The 15265-nt window shown below is 40.8% G+C and overlaps 1 protein-coding gene across 4 annotated transcripts in view; it reads left to right on the top strand.

The window, feature by feature from the left end:
- Positions 1 to 2542: 2542 nt before the first annotated feature.
- Positions 2543 to 15265, top strand: part of LOC110490460 (liprin-beta-1) — a 33318-nt gene continuing 20595 nt past the window's right edge. For 2 of the 4 annotated variants that reach the window (XM_090200712.1, XM_090200711.1), the window contains exon 1: positions 2543 to 2701. The gene's annotated coding sequence lies outside the window, so the exon portion shown is untranslated. The remainder of the gene's footprint in view (positions 2702 to 15265) is intronic. The other 2 variants (XM_036944845.2, XM_036944844.2) reach the window with 1 other exon arrangement.

Raw genomic sequence — 15265 nt, 5'->3', positions numbered from 1 at the left:
AATAAGGACATACTTACAGTAATTCCATGTAGTCCTGTAAAGCACAGTAATATGTGTCCCATTATCACCTGCCTGTTATTACTGTAGGTAGTTATACCATATTCATCATATCTAAGTCAAGACCAGGTGACTAATTTCCTTACAGGTCTATCCCTAATCTGTAGGAACTGCTCCAGCTCCACCTGCTGGTTCTTTTGTCTCCTCTATCAATCAGAGCTCCATTATCAGCCGTTCTCAGGTAGCTACTGGATGTGCATGCTTTGGCTCTACCCCGGACAAACACTTACCTGTTCCAGAGCATCCACTGGTTTGTGCAAATGAATGCAAACAGAGAATTAAGACCATGCATTTCTGAAACAACAACAATGACAAGCATTCCGCTACACAGCAATAGCATCTGCTAAATATGTGTATGTGACCAATACAATTGATTTTCTGTAAGTCTAATACCAGTGAATATCAGCAGCTGATTTAATTACAGTACCTACTTTTGTTATAATAATTAAATATGTTATCTTTTTAACCTGTGACTGTAACCTCCTCCGGAAAATGAAAGTTCATTCAAGTGGTGATTTTCAGGAAGAGATAAAAACAAAAATATGTTCACATTCCTCCAGACTTAATGGATTCTCCCATGAGGATGTGTATGTAGTAAGTAAAAGATAGAGTTGACCTGAAATTAATTGCTGGATCCACCCAGTTGCCAAGGTGATAGCCACAAGCAATTTATTGTTTCAGGAATGTGTTGTTTTTGCAGTGCTTGCTATGTTGGATATATTGACAGTATCAATTATGCACTGTGACTGTTAAAACCACTAGAGAGAGACATTTAGCTTTACTCCAAGAGTGGCAGTCAGAATTGATTTCATGCCCAGCAAAGGTTAGTGGACTATACTCCACTCCGTGGTGAAGGGAGTTTCTGGTTACTCCACCAACTGAGTAGAGCAGAGGCCAGGCCTTGTGGAATCTAGCTTTGACTACATCAGTATGTCCAAGGTCAATACTTAAAAAATTGTAAATTGTGAAATGCCTACTGTGTACCTATGTTTGTCCTCTGTAGTTGCGTGCCTTTCTTTGCTGAAACCCATACTTTTTCAATAAATGTTAATAAAATACAACCACCAACTGTTTCCTTTTTGAGATTCAATTGGCACATAACGTAGTTGTCATCTTAGAGCAACAGCAATGGGCAAACAGTCGGTGGTTGTATTTGGATTTCAGCAAACAAAGAAAGGCATGCAACTGCAGAGGACAAGTGTAGGTACCCTGTAGGTGTTCCACGATTTAAATGTTTTGAAGTATTGACCTTGGGCAAATCGATGTAGTCAGAGCTAGATCCCACAAAGTCTGGTCTCTGCTCCACTCTGTTGGAGGAGTCATCAGAAACTTCCTTCACCACGGAGTTTAGTACTCTAAGCAAAGGTATGCTCAACTGGCTGTTGGTTTATTCGTTTTTATTTTATTAACCTTTATTTAACAAGGCAAGTCAGTTAAGAACAAATTCTATTTACAATGACGGCCTACCCCAGCCAAACACTCCCCTAACTTGGACGACGCTGGGCCAATTGTGCGCCGCCCTATGGGTCTCCCGATCACTGCCGGTTTTGATACAGCCCGGGATCAAACCAGGGTCTGTAGTGGCACCTCTAGCACTGAAATGCAGTGCCTTAGACCGCTGCGCCACTCAGGAGCCCAGTAGTATCTTCCCAGGGCATCTTTTCCTTTGATACAACTAGGATTTAATCCTGTGTCAATTTGCCTGTTGACCACTGTTATTTTCAGAGTGCACCCAATTTCCATAACTTCCCAACTCTAAACTCATTGTACTGATTACTGAAGTGCCCTTAGACAGTCCATCAAATCAGCCTACAGCAGAATGCTCACCAAGCTAAGTTACGTTGCGTAGAGACCATCAGAACCTAAAAGGATGAAATTATGTCCTACACCATCGTCGCTCAAAGATTGAGACAAGGAGCAACACATCAAATCAAATCAAATTTTATTTGTCACATACACATGGTTAGCAGATGTTAATGCGAGTGTAGCGAAATGCTTGTGCTTCTAGTTCCGACAATGCAGTAATAACCAACGAGTAATCTAGCTAACAATTCCAAAACTACTACCTTATACACACAAGTGTAAAGGGATAAAGAATATGTACATAAAGATATATGAATGAGTGATGGTACAGAGCGGCATAGGCAAGATGCAGTAGATGGTATCGAGTACAGTATATACATGTGTACAGCTGTTGTGTAAAAACCTGACAGACAATCTGTTAACAAACAGTTATCAGACAGCTTGGTGGAGCAACAAAATAATATTCATATCTGTATGATGTGGTATTCAAAAACACATGAATAAGATAACTCACACCCATATAGATGTTATTTGTCTCATGTATAATGGTCAGTTTTTATTAGTTATTTTATTCCCTCCAAAATGAAAACCAATAGTATTAAAATCAAAAAGTAATTTTACCTACACAGGGTTGAAATTGCATTGAATAGCAAACACAATAGAGTGGTCTATGATTGGCCTTGGTTGGCGCATGCGCAGTGGAAAGTTGGGAATTCGCCATGCAGCTCTCCGAATGTGTTGCGTACGGCTCGAGAGAGCCGTGAAAAGTGAACTTTTGGAGTAGCGTTAAAGTCGCCCGTCAAGGAGTCGACGTCTGTGAAGTTATTCCTTTTAGAACTGGGTAAGTGTTTTTTTTTTTTTTTTTTTTTTTGTATTTCAGTCATCACGGAACAGTTCTTTTTTTGTACTTTGACCGTCAATTGTATGGTTTACATTTAGTCTGCGCCATTGGGTTATTTATGGCCAATAACAGTAGTATTTCTATTAAACTGAAAAACAATTGAAAATATTTGACACCAACTTTCTTGGAAAGCTATTTTCTCATTGAGTTAGGATACTGCTGTCCACGGCAATCAGTACGTTAATCAGTTGATGAGACTGCGAAAACGTTGGCACGCTCAGGAAACAATGAATGGGCAACAGTTTGATACGTTGAATACATTTTCACCTTTACCACAACTCTTGATTATGGTTACAGTGTAGCAATGAGCAATAACATCACTAATATTAAAAAGTGTTGCATGCAACTGAAGCTTTTACATAATGGTCAGTGGTGTAAAGTACTTAAGTAAAAATACTTGAAAGTAGCGTACTTTACTATTTCAATTTTTGACAACTTTTTTACTTCACCACATTCCTAAATAAAATTATACTTTTTACTCCATATGTTTTCACTGACACCCAAAAGTACTCGTTACATTTTGAATGCTTAGCAGGACAGTAAAATGGTCAAATTCACACACTTATCAAGAGAACATTCCCGGTCATCTCTACAGCGTCTGATGTGGCAGACTCACTAAACACGTGCTTCATTTGTAAATGATGTCTGAGTGTTAGTGTGCTTCTGGCTATCTGTAAATAAAAAATAAATGGTGCCGTCTGGTTTACTTAATATAAGGAATTTGAAATGATTTATACTTCACTTTTAAGTATATTTTAGCAATTATACGTACGTTTTGTTAAGTATCTTTAAAACCCAATACTTTTACTCAAGTGGGATTTTACTGGGTGACTTTCACTTTTAGTTGTCATTTTCTATTAAGGTATCTTTACTTTTACTCAAGTGTGACAATTGGGTACTTTTCCCACCACAACATATGGTATGCACATCTCAGGTTGGTAGGTCAACGTTACCTTCAGTTCAGGTAATTTTCATTAACTGTAGGGCTATTCATAAAGGGGGGGGGGGGGGGGGGTTCATTTTCGCAATTGTGGGAGACATGGACACTTTACCAAGTTAATTCAACAACGAAAACATCACTGTTGGAATGGTGAATATTTTTTTTTTTATCTAGAGGTCATGCCAAATTTATTCATTGTGTTCTTTTATTTAAGGGCTCAGTTTTATTTGGTATTACTCTGTAGTCTTAAGTTGTCTAGGAAAGAGCGCTCCCGAGATATTGTCTGTGTGTCCTGGCTCTTGGCTATCTCTCTGTGTCTTGGGTTCTTGGTATTTTTGATTATATATATTTTTTTAAAGAACAAAAAAAAAGACATGTCCTAATGATAGCATGCAGTCACATGTAGTGTATCCAATGACTGCAAGGATAATTGTTTAAAATCTGTATCAGTGCTGCAAGACAACCACAAGTCCAGCTGAAAGTTGTTGCCCAAGCCAGGTACAGCCGTAAGGCCAGACTTCCAAGAGCTATAGTGACAGCTTTATGTTGACAACTGTGCCCTCCAACCTAGTACCAAGGAAACAATCAACTGGGTGCCTCCTTTTGAAGAAAAGTTTTTTCAAGAAAATGTCAGTATTATGTGCAGAATAGTTTTGTTGACATTTTTAATTTCCTCATGCAGTGTGTCCTGTCAGTTTGACCCTCCGGCAGAGTTGAGTCAGTTCCAGCAGAGGTGAAGTTCATTGATATAGTGTGGGTTGGTCCTAGTTTGTTGTGAAGAGCAGAGAGCAAAGTATTTTAGCCTACAGCTCCTTCATCCAGTGTTCGACTGAGTTATTTGAGAGACCCAGCTATCCTAGCTATTGTAAATGATTAGATATCTAGCTTAAAAAAACCTTCAGCTGCACCCATTCTACCAGATTTTGTCCTGAGGCCGTTCTCCACCATTCAGACCTACTTTCCCCACACGTTGACATCCCATCTGTACTTCTGGAGGACTACTGCTGTGGTGGGACAGCTCCTAGGCACAACTCTTGGTCAAACACAGAATGTTGAGAAACAGTTTGGGCCATTGCTGGGGTAGACCTGATCCTTGTACTTGACATTTTAACGTGAAGACTTTGTTTCGTTCATTGCATTTGTTGTTGAATTCTTATACACATATTTGCATTTACAGTAGCCTAAGGAATTCCTGATGGGAACAATGTGCTTTCTGTTCCCACGAAACCTCTGACAAGATCTTTGGCTTTTAAAAAAAAAAATTAAGGATTCAAGATTTAAAACCTCAAATATTTTTAATTGTGCTCCTACATTTCTTTGTGTGCTCCTACATTTTTCAACTTAGTTGAACACTTGCTCTTTGTAAAAAGGTCAGCGTAGAGCCCTGAGTAGTAGCTGGGAAAACGTCAGTGTGCCTGAAAGTAAGACCTTTCTCACGCATGTGACAGGAAGGACTTCCTAACTGGACAAGGCAAAGGTCATCCTGAGTGCAGGGATGCTTTGGGCAGCAGCCTTGTTCACTTTATAGCCTAGCCTAACTTCAGAGATAATTGTCTCTGTCTTATTTGTGTTCAGCCATGCCAAGCTTTCAGGCCCTGCTTCAAAATTCATATTCAGTCTACCGTGCGCATCACAACTACAGCTAATGATGACTAGCCCCAGGACATACATAGGAAATCCATAATTAAACTGACATTCAGTTTCAGTGTGGCTATTAGTTGTGATGGGGTGTGTTTTTATTGCTCTGTTCAGAATTGCAGTGTGTTGAATAATAACACCAGTCTGTTTGGAAGGGGTCTTTGAGGCCTACATGTCACCACAACTAAGAGAACAATAAGGCCAGTCAGACATGTAGTAAGATGTCCAACACAGCATTTTCTCCCTGTACTCTTCCCTGCCTGTGACCTTGCCTAGTTGCCCCCCAAGTGTGTTTTTGTCTGTAATTTAGTTGGGACATGTGTAAAACGTCCATACCTTGTGTTCTCTATCCCTTGCTTTCCATGTGACTCTGTGCAGGACAAAGAGCTGTTTATGTGCCATGTCTACGGCCACCACGACCACAGGGGTGAAGTCCCAGCATACTATTACAACCTGTTTTTGTTTTGCTTTACTTCCTGGCATTGAAGACTGAAAGCACCTGATGTTGTGTTTTTAGGTGCTGTATGACCAAACCAACATCCAGTACTACTGTTAAGACATTCATAATTTGTATGACGGAATCATTGTGCTATATGGGGTATTTCCATTCTCTACCCTACACTGAGCCCCCTGTTAAACAACAGCTCACCAGCTGAAGGGGAGACAATTGCATACGCCAGTTTAGTTCTGAAGCACAGCTGGAACTCTATAGCTACGTAGCTATTAGAATGTGTGTGTGTACGAGTGCTCGAGTGTGTGTGAGGCTCGTCAATGGGCCAGGCAGTGTGTTTTTCTTTTCGAATGAGTCGCCCCTCCCCCTCCATATCTCTACTGGTTGTCAAACTATGTAAATAAACCAAAATAACAGCTACCCAATGATTTCAAAGGCAAACCTGAGACAAATGGGTTAGCCTTCGCTTACAATGCACACATTCAAGAATGAGGCCTTACTAGGAAAACATTCACGTAGAGAACCTTTTCCCCTAAGAGATTGAAATATCTTATTTTCTAGTGGTAGACCTTAGTTTTGTCTGAGGACTTGGAAAGCTTTGATGCTTTGAAAAAGAAGCGACCCGCTGGTTGTTCAGAGGAGTTTACACACAATACCCAGTGTAGTGGATTGGTTGTTATCTGTGAGTGAGATTATATTAGGGGAAACTCCATGGTAACAGAATTACGCTGACATTCACATGTTTCACTTTAAAATGTATACCAAACAAAAAGCAATACATCTCAATTGAGATGGTTTGGGATGAGTTGAACCGCAGCGTGAAGGAAAAGCAGGCAACAAGTGCTCATCACATGTGGGAACTCCTTCAAGACTTTTGAAAAGCATTCCAGGTGAAACTGGTTGATAGAATGCCAGGAGTGTACAAAGGTGTCATCAAAGAAAAGGGTGGCTACTTCGAAGAATCTCAAATATAAAATATATATTGATTTGCCTAACACTTTTTTCCCTTCATAGTTTTGATAGCTCCACTATTATTCTACAATGTATATTTAAACCTTGAATGAGTAGGTGTGTCAACTTTTGAGAGAGAAAATCAATCTGGAGGAGGTTTGAAAGAATCCAGGGGAGGGTGTTAGAGTGCTGGTCATACAGGTCACAGAGATGCTGGTGTTGGTTACTAAACTGACACATACTGAGCACTGAACTGCTCTGGAATGAAAGTTTCAATGCCTTACCCACAGTAGAACTGCCTGTGTAGCCTAGAGCCGACGAGTTGCCATTACTGGCAGACAGTACTTTACAAGGCTGAATAGATTGTGGTTTTAAAACTTGTTTGGGTGAATCTGCCAGCCACTGATTGTTATAACAGCAATGGAAAACTCTTTCTTCTTCACCATAGAGTGGTACTTTACTGGTTCAGTGAGGCATTGTGAGTAGATGGGCTATGTGGTGTTAATTCCCACTACCCGTTTTAGCAAAGACACGCATTACAATTTTAGTTGTTTTTCCATTTTGTCCATTGCACTCTACTTTCAAAACGTTTGCTTCAGTTCATTTCAATTAGGTCCAGATTTTAATATTAGATAAAGGCCATGTTCTCAGCTATTAAATGTAAACTGCCCCTTTTAGAACCAACTTATTTGGTTTTAAACAGCCTTTGTGGCATCGGTATGAGTCAGGAACATCAATTCTAGTGTTGAAATTGACTACAGGATAATTTTGGTCAGTAAGTCAACTCAGTTTTGTATGAGACTTTGTAAGTTAGTTTTTCACGACTTACTAGGGGGTTGGGTATGGATTGCAATCATCGTGCCCAGTGCCCACTAACACTAGAGAAGCAGCTGTACTGATTGCGCTCCATCAGCTGCTCACGCTCTATCCAATCATAGCAACCAGAACCTCCAGACAGTGAGACAGACCTGCCCATTACACAGTGCCTCAGACTGGTTTACATAAGACCACACATTATGTTGAAATAACTTTTGGCCCTAGGCCCTTTATGGAGTGGCCACTTGCTGATGTGTTTGGTGTCAATCATTTGAGTCTGCCACTTTTTTGTGGCAAAATGAGAATTGAAACTAACAGAGCACTCTTGATATATTGTATTATCAATATTCCAAAACCCATTGGCGAGCATCTTGTATCACCGCGCAATCTGTTTTGTAACATGATTCCCTATGAAACACTGCCAGACACTCACATTCTGGTAATAGATGTTGAGAAAGGTGTAAAAAAAAAATAAGCGGCACCGGAGCGCACATCTCGCCAGTGACTTAATAAGCTGAATGTGGCTCACTGTACCTGCTAGCTACTACCCGTTACGTAGCGTCATTGACAAACACAGAGTTGAAACTTAGCTAGCGATTGATTTTGGGCACTGATAAACAGTGTATAGTTGTGCTTTAGTGCGATTCCACGGTAACAGAATCAAGCTTTGACAAGCTTTTGACTTTAAATTAAAGAAATACATGAAAACCATTGATTTCAAAGTTTAACAAACCATACAACTCTATGCACAAGGACTACTTTTAACAACTTCTACAGAAAAATGTACAAAAATGAATTCAGTGGAGGAACTGTGCAGATGCAAATAGTCGGGGTAGCCATTCGATGAACTGTTCAGGATTCTTATGGCTTGGGGGTAGAAGCTGTTTAGAAGCCTCTTGGACCTGGACTTTGTACTCCAGTATCGCTTGCCGTGCGGTAGCCGAGAACATTCTATGACTGGAGTACTTGACAATTTTTAGGGCCTTCCTCTGACACTGCCTGGTATAGAGGTCCTGGATGGCAGGAAGCTTGGCCCTGGTGATGTACTGGGCCATACAGGGTCAGCGTGGCGGATGTTTTGTTACCTGCCCTTACCACCTGGGGGCGACCGTTAGGAAGTCCAGGATCCAGTTGCAGAGGGAGGTGTTTAGTCCCAGGGTCCTTAGCTTATTGATGAGCTTTGAGGGCACTATGGTGTTGAACGCTGAGCTGTAGTCAATGAATAGCATTCTCACATAGGTGTTCCTTTTGTCCAGGTGGGAAAGGGAAGTGTGGAGTGCAATAGAGATTGCATCGTCTGTGGATCTGTTAGTGCGGTATGCAAATTGGAGTGGGTCTAGGGTTTCTGGGATAATTGTGTTGATGTGAGCCATGACCAGCCTTTCAAAGCATTTCATGGCTACAGACGTGAGTGCTACTGGTTGGTAGTCATTTAGACAGGTTACCTTAGTTTTCTTGGGCACAGGGACTATGGTGATCTGTTTGAAACATGTTGGTATTACAGACTCAGACAGGGAGAGGTTGAAAATGTCAGTGAAGACACTTGCCAGTTGGTCAGCGCATGCTTGGAGTCCTGTTAATCCGTCTGGCCCAGCGGCCTTGTGAATGTTGATCTGTTTAAAGGTCTTATTCACATCGGCTGTGGAGAGAGTATTTACACAGTCGTCCGGCACAGCTGATGCTCTAATGCATGTTTGAGTGTTGCTTGCCTCGAAGCGAGCATATGTTATTTTGCTCATCTGGTAGGTTTGTGTCACTGGGCGGCTCTCGGCTGTGCTTCCCTTTGTAATCTAATAGTTTGCAAACCCTGCCACATCCGACGAGCGTCGGAGCCGGTGTAGTACGATTCGATCTCAGTCCTGTATTGACATTTTGCCTGTTTGATGGTTCGTCGGAGGGCATAGCAGGACTTATAAGCTTCCGGGTAAGAGTCCCGCTCCTTGAAAGCGGCAACTCTACCCTGTTGCTTGTAATCCATGGTTTCTGGTTGGGGTATGTATGTACAGTCACTATGGGAATGATGTCCTCAATACACTTATTGATAAAGCCAGTGACTGATGTGATGTGGTGTATTCCTCAATGCCATTGTGTTAGAAAACAAGTCCTGTAGTTTAGCATCTGCTTCATCTGACTACTTTTGTATAGACTGTGTCACTGGTGCTTCCTGCTTTAATTTTTGCAGGAATCAGGAGGATAGAGTTAGTCAGATTTGCCAAATGGAGGGTGAGGGAGAGTTTTTGTACGTGTCTCAGTGTGTGGAGAAAAGGTGGTCTAGAATAATCCCCCCCCCCTCTGGTTGCACATTTAACATGTTGATAGAAATGAGGTAAAACTGATTTAAGTTTCCCTGCATTAAAGTCCCCTGCCACTAGGAGCGTTGTCTCTGGATGAGCGTTTTTCTGTTTGCTTATGGCGGAATACAGCTCATTGAGTGCAGTTTTAGTGCCAGCCTCGGTCTGTGGCGGTATGTAAACCCTAACGAAAAATGCAGATGACAACTCTAGGTAGATAATGTGGTCTACCGCTTATATGAGATACTCTACCTTTGGCGAACAAAACCCTTACTTATCGTGCACCAGCTATTGCTTACAAATATGCATAGGCCTGGTGTCTTACCAGAGGCTGCTGTTCTGTCCTGTCGATAGTGTATAACCTGCCAGCTGTATGTTCTTAATGTCGTCGTTAAGCCACCACTTGGTGAAACATAAGATATATTTGTTTTTAATGTTCCATTGGTAGAAAATATGTGCTTTCAGTTTGTTCCATTTATTTTCCTTCGATTGAATGTTAGCTAGCAGAATGGAAGGCAAGGGGAGTTTATCCACTTTTCGCCTGATCCTCACATGGCATCCTTATCTCTTTCTGCGAAACCTACATTTCCTTTTCCAGCGAATCACGGGGATCTGGGCCTGGTCGGGTGTCCATAGTATATCCCTCGCATCTGACTCATTGCAAAAGGGTTTTCTATTGATCAATTCGTTTTTTTAAATGATAAACTTGGATTAGCTAACACAATGTGCCATTGGAACACAGGAGTGATGGTTGCTGATAATGGGCCCCTGTACGCCAATGTACATATTCCATAAAAAATCTGCCGTTTCATGCTACAATAGTAATTTACAACATTAACAATGTCTACACTGTATTTCTGATCAATTTGATGCTATTTTAATGGACAAAAAATATGCTTTTCTTTCAAAAACGAGGACATTTCTAAGTGACCCCAAACTTTTGAACGGTAGTGTACGTTATATAGGTATGCACATCGGTGTTAAACTAGACATTGGGCCGATGCTGGCATTTTTAGCTAATATTGTCCGATTCCAATATGTTCACCGATATATCGTGCATCGGAAATGCATAATTATGGAAATGAATTTCATGTTTCACAGGTTTGGACAGGAGCTCAGTTGAGTATAATACAGTAGAGTAGAATATGGTAGAGTACAGCTCAATACAATATACTCTACTCACTGTACTATCCAAACTTGTGAAACAAATGTCTATGATGGGTTCAGATTTGGTCCGGTCCATCTGTGGACGTTAACATCAAGGCCAGGGTGGACTGACCGAATATCAACTATTTTTCGACGTCCGGTGTCGGTCGGTGCTCAGTGGGTGAGAATGCCTGGTTAAAGTAAATGGAAGGAGTGGGAGCTCATAGGTAGGTGTCATAGGGCGGCGCACAATTGGCTCAGTGTCGTCCTGGTTAGGGTTTGACGGAGACTGAGAGATTATCCAGACTGACTGTTTTAACTCTCTTGGTTTGACCACCAGTCAACAGAAAGACAAAACTGTTATGAGCTGAACATAACAGTATGCCAATAGGAGGACAGTAGCAGGTGACCCAACTGTGGTTTGTGACTTATAATTTCTCATTGTAGCCAATTCAGTTGCAATAATTCCTTAGATTGTTTTGGGTAATTGCGATAACAATTTGGTTACGGAATTACGAGTTTTAATCACTTAATTATTTATTTTATTTATTTATTTTACCTTTATTTAACCAGGTAGGCAAGTTGAGAACAAGTTCTCATTTACAATTGCGACCTGGCCAAGATAAAGCAAAGCAGTTCGACAGATACAACAACACAGAGTTACACATGGAGTAAAACAAACATACAGTCAATAATAAAGTATAAACAAGTCTATATACAATGTGAGCAAATGAGGTGAGAAGGGAGGTAAAGGCAAAAAAGGCCTTGGTGGCAAGGTAAATACAATATAGCAAGTAAAACACTGGAATGGTAGTTTTGCAATGGAAGAATGTGCAAAGTAGAAATAAAAATAATGGGGTGCAAAGGAGCAAAATAAATAAATAAATTAAATACAGTTGGGAAAGAGGTAGTTGATAGGGCTAAATTATATGTGGGCTATGTACAGGTGCAGTAATCTGTGAGCTGCTCTGACAGTTGGTGCTTAAAGCTAGTGAGGGAGATAAGTGTTTCCAGTTTCAGAGATTTTTGTAGTTCGTTCCAGTCATTGGCAGCAGAGAACTGGAAAGAGAGGCGGCCAAAGAAAGAATTGGTTTTGGGGGTGACTAGAGAGATATACCTGCTGGAGCGTGTGCTACAGGTGGGAGATGCTATGGTGACCAGCGAGCTGAGATAAGGGGGGACTTTACCTAGCAGGGTCTTGTAGATGACATGGAGCCAGTGGGTTTGGCGACGAGTATGAAGCGAGGGCCAGCCAACGAGAGCGTACAGGTCGCAATGGTGGGTAGTATATGGGGCTTTGGTGACAAAACGGATTGCACTGTGATAGACTGCATCCAGTTTGTTGAGTAGGGTATTGGAGGCTATTTTGTAAATTACATCGCCAAAGTCGAGGATTGGTAGGATGGTCAGTTTTACAAGGGTATGTTTGGCAGCATGAGTGAAGGATGCTTTGTTGCGAAATAGGAAGCCAATTCTAGATTTAACTTTGGATTGGAGATGTTTGATATGGGTCTGGAAGGAGAGTTTACAGTCTAACCAGACACCTAAGTATTTGTAGTTGTCCACGTATTCTAAGTCAGAGCCGTCCAGAGTAGTGATGTTGGACAGGCGGGTAGGTGCAGGTAGTGATCGGTTGAAGAGCATGCATTTAGTTTTACTTGTATTTAAGAGCAGTTGGAGGCCACGGAAGGAGAGTTGTATGGCATTGAAGCTTGAATTAAAATGTATATCAGTAAAATCATTAACTAATTGGAAGGTCTAACATTTACTTGTTACTTCTGTGAACTCATTATCCTCCCTCATGAGGGGGAGAGATTTGAAAATATCGAAGTTTAAAAAAATATTTTTTTAAAGGAATTGCAAGGCACAATATTTCTTAGACGTGGAGGTAAAAAATGTATCCAAAACTAAATATGTGTTGATATTAGTTGGTAGGGGACTTTACGTCAACATTATTGTGTTTTGATGTATTTCTGATACTTTTTAAGACTTTTTCTGGTAGATGTTTTTTAAGACCATGTTTCCATCTGTTAATCCAGAAATCAAATACTTTACTTTTGCCAAATTTAAGATGGAAAATGTTTGTGCTTCATTTCACAAAAATATAGACTCTTCGCTTTCATTTGACACACAATTTGATATGCACCTATGAACTTCAGATGTTGGTGCACATGGGTCTGTTTCGATGGAAATTTATGTAGGATAGTTTGACAGCTTGCAGATGAGGACATTGTAGACCTGTTCTAAGAAATCCGTTCTGAGGACACAGCCAGACTTTCCTCACTTGATACACTGTATGCAATGCACTGACTAGTTTTTAATACAACCTTTTTACTTGAGAAATCTGCACCAAACACCTTAGTTAGATTTCAAATTGCTAAGGTGCACAAACATCTTAATGACATATTTCTTGATTTTATCTTAGCCACTTGGTTAAAATAGTCAGAATCACGATGTTGTTGCTACGGTGACTCATGAGGGACCAACAGTACCTGCCAGGGTACGATATGTGAATATAACACACCCACAAGACAACTCTGGTTTGGCTTCAGTCATGGCAGCAAACTCTTTGCTTATAAAATAATCTTCAAAACGAGGCCAAATCCAGAAGTGCAGTTGCCCATTTAATGTATTTACATCACATGTTAACTGTTATGGTCACCCCCTATTAACTATCAGTCATGTGAGACTGGAATAATACTCATGTTCTGATCCAGAATGTACCATTTAATTTACTGTGACCTCAAGCTGTGAGAGAGAAGCAGAAGGGGTAAAAGAGGATGAAAGTTGAAGAAGTTTACTGATCTTTAATCTTTGGTAGAAACTTTTGTACAAACTCCTGTGTCTCGAAGGATTCGATCACCTGAATTATGATGTCACAGTAACTTAAGCTTGCCTGCTTTAGTGCCTTACCTCTACCCTTTCTTTATGCTCCTTGTTAGTTTCTTTTTACTATCCCAGAGAGGGAACGTTCATGTTTGGATTCTTAAACTGCTGTTTCAGTTAGAAACACAACCACGTTTTGGGTTTCCCTCTTGGGGTGTGAGACAGACGGCTGACCAAATACAGCTGCCTCCCTCCCTAGAGTGAGATGGCTCTCCATCAGAAGGAAATGCCTTGGGAGGAAAAAGCAATGGTACTAAAGGCGTCACCATGTTTCAGTTTGGCTGGCGCCTAGCCATACTCGGCTAACCGAATGAGTGTGCTCGCGTACTCTCTTATAAGAAAGAGCGGCAATAGTGTCCATTTTGAGATGCTGTAGCCAGTATACACTTCCTCCAAAATAATCAGAATTAATGTAAGATAACTCAAGAAATCTGTCATTAGTTTTGAAGTTTTTCCCGAAGAGATCTTAGTTGCGTAATTTTACATCTAACTAAGATGTTTGGTGCAGTACATTTCAGCCGAAAAAGTCAGCAAATAATTAATCTTGACGATAACGTCGTTCAGATTATTTCAGTTGGAATGTACAGTGAACATTGATTCTGCTTTATGTGGCTTTTGGAAGGTTGTGAACCATCAAAGACAATTATGTGGGCATCTTTATAAAATGGGAATTGTTTTCTACTGGAAAATGTTTCTGTTTGTGCAACTCCCTTTTCAGTTGCACTTCCATCGCTGGCACAATGAATCATTATTTATTGAGTAGTGCAGCTGTATAGCAAGGTGAATGTGAGCTTATTTTGAAGGGAGTATTAATCAAATCAAATCAAATTTATTTTTATATAGCCCTTCGTACATCAGCTGATATCTCAAAGTGCTGTACAGAAACCCAGCCTAAAACCCTGTAATGGTTTTGCCTCTGAGAGCTCCTCTTTGTTTTTGACTCTCATGTTGTGGTTACTTGCAGTTCACTTCACTCGCAATGCCATGGTCCTAGATTCCTTTCTGGTTTTTGATTCCAGTGGCACTGATCAATTGTTTTTACCTAGACAGTCAATATCAACTAAGAACATTGGCCTACATTGGAAATCTCCATATGCCAATGTTGGGTAACAGCCTGGCAGTTTACAATCACCTTATCCTCTCTTTTCATTAGGTGGCCCAGTTGCCCCACACCTGCTCCATGGAAACACCCAGTCATAGGCTTGAGTCTTGACCCCATTATTAAAGTTAATTGCTGAGGTCTGTCCTAAATGCGGTCATCAATGGGGAAGTTGTGAGGCACAAAAATGCCCAACAACTTCAGGCCACTAGATTTACAGTATAGGAGAATACATGTATGGTAGGAGTAAAGCTGTTGACTCTGAGGTAGGAGGATAGGACACATT

The sequence above is a fragment of the Oncorhynchus mykiss genome, chromosome 15, assembly GCF_057628025.1.
Source record: "Oncorhynchus mykiss isolate SJ-2025 chromosome 15, ASM5762802v1, whole genome shotgun sequence".
Lineage (NCBI taxonomy): Eukaryota > Metazoa > Chordata > Actinopteri > Salmoniformes > Salmonidae > Oncorhynchus > Oncorhynchus mykiss.
Note: the sequence above shows the minus strand (reverse complement) of the source record. Positions and strands in the feature narration are given on the sequence as shown.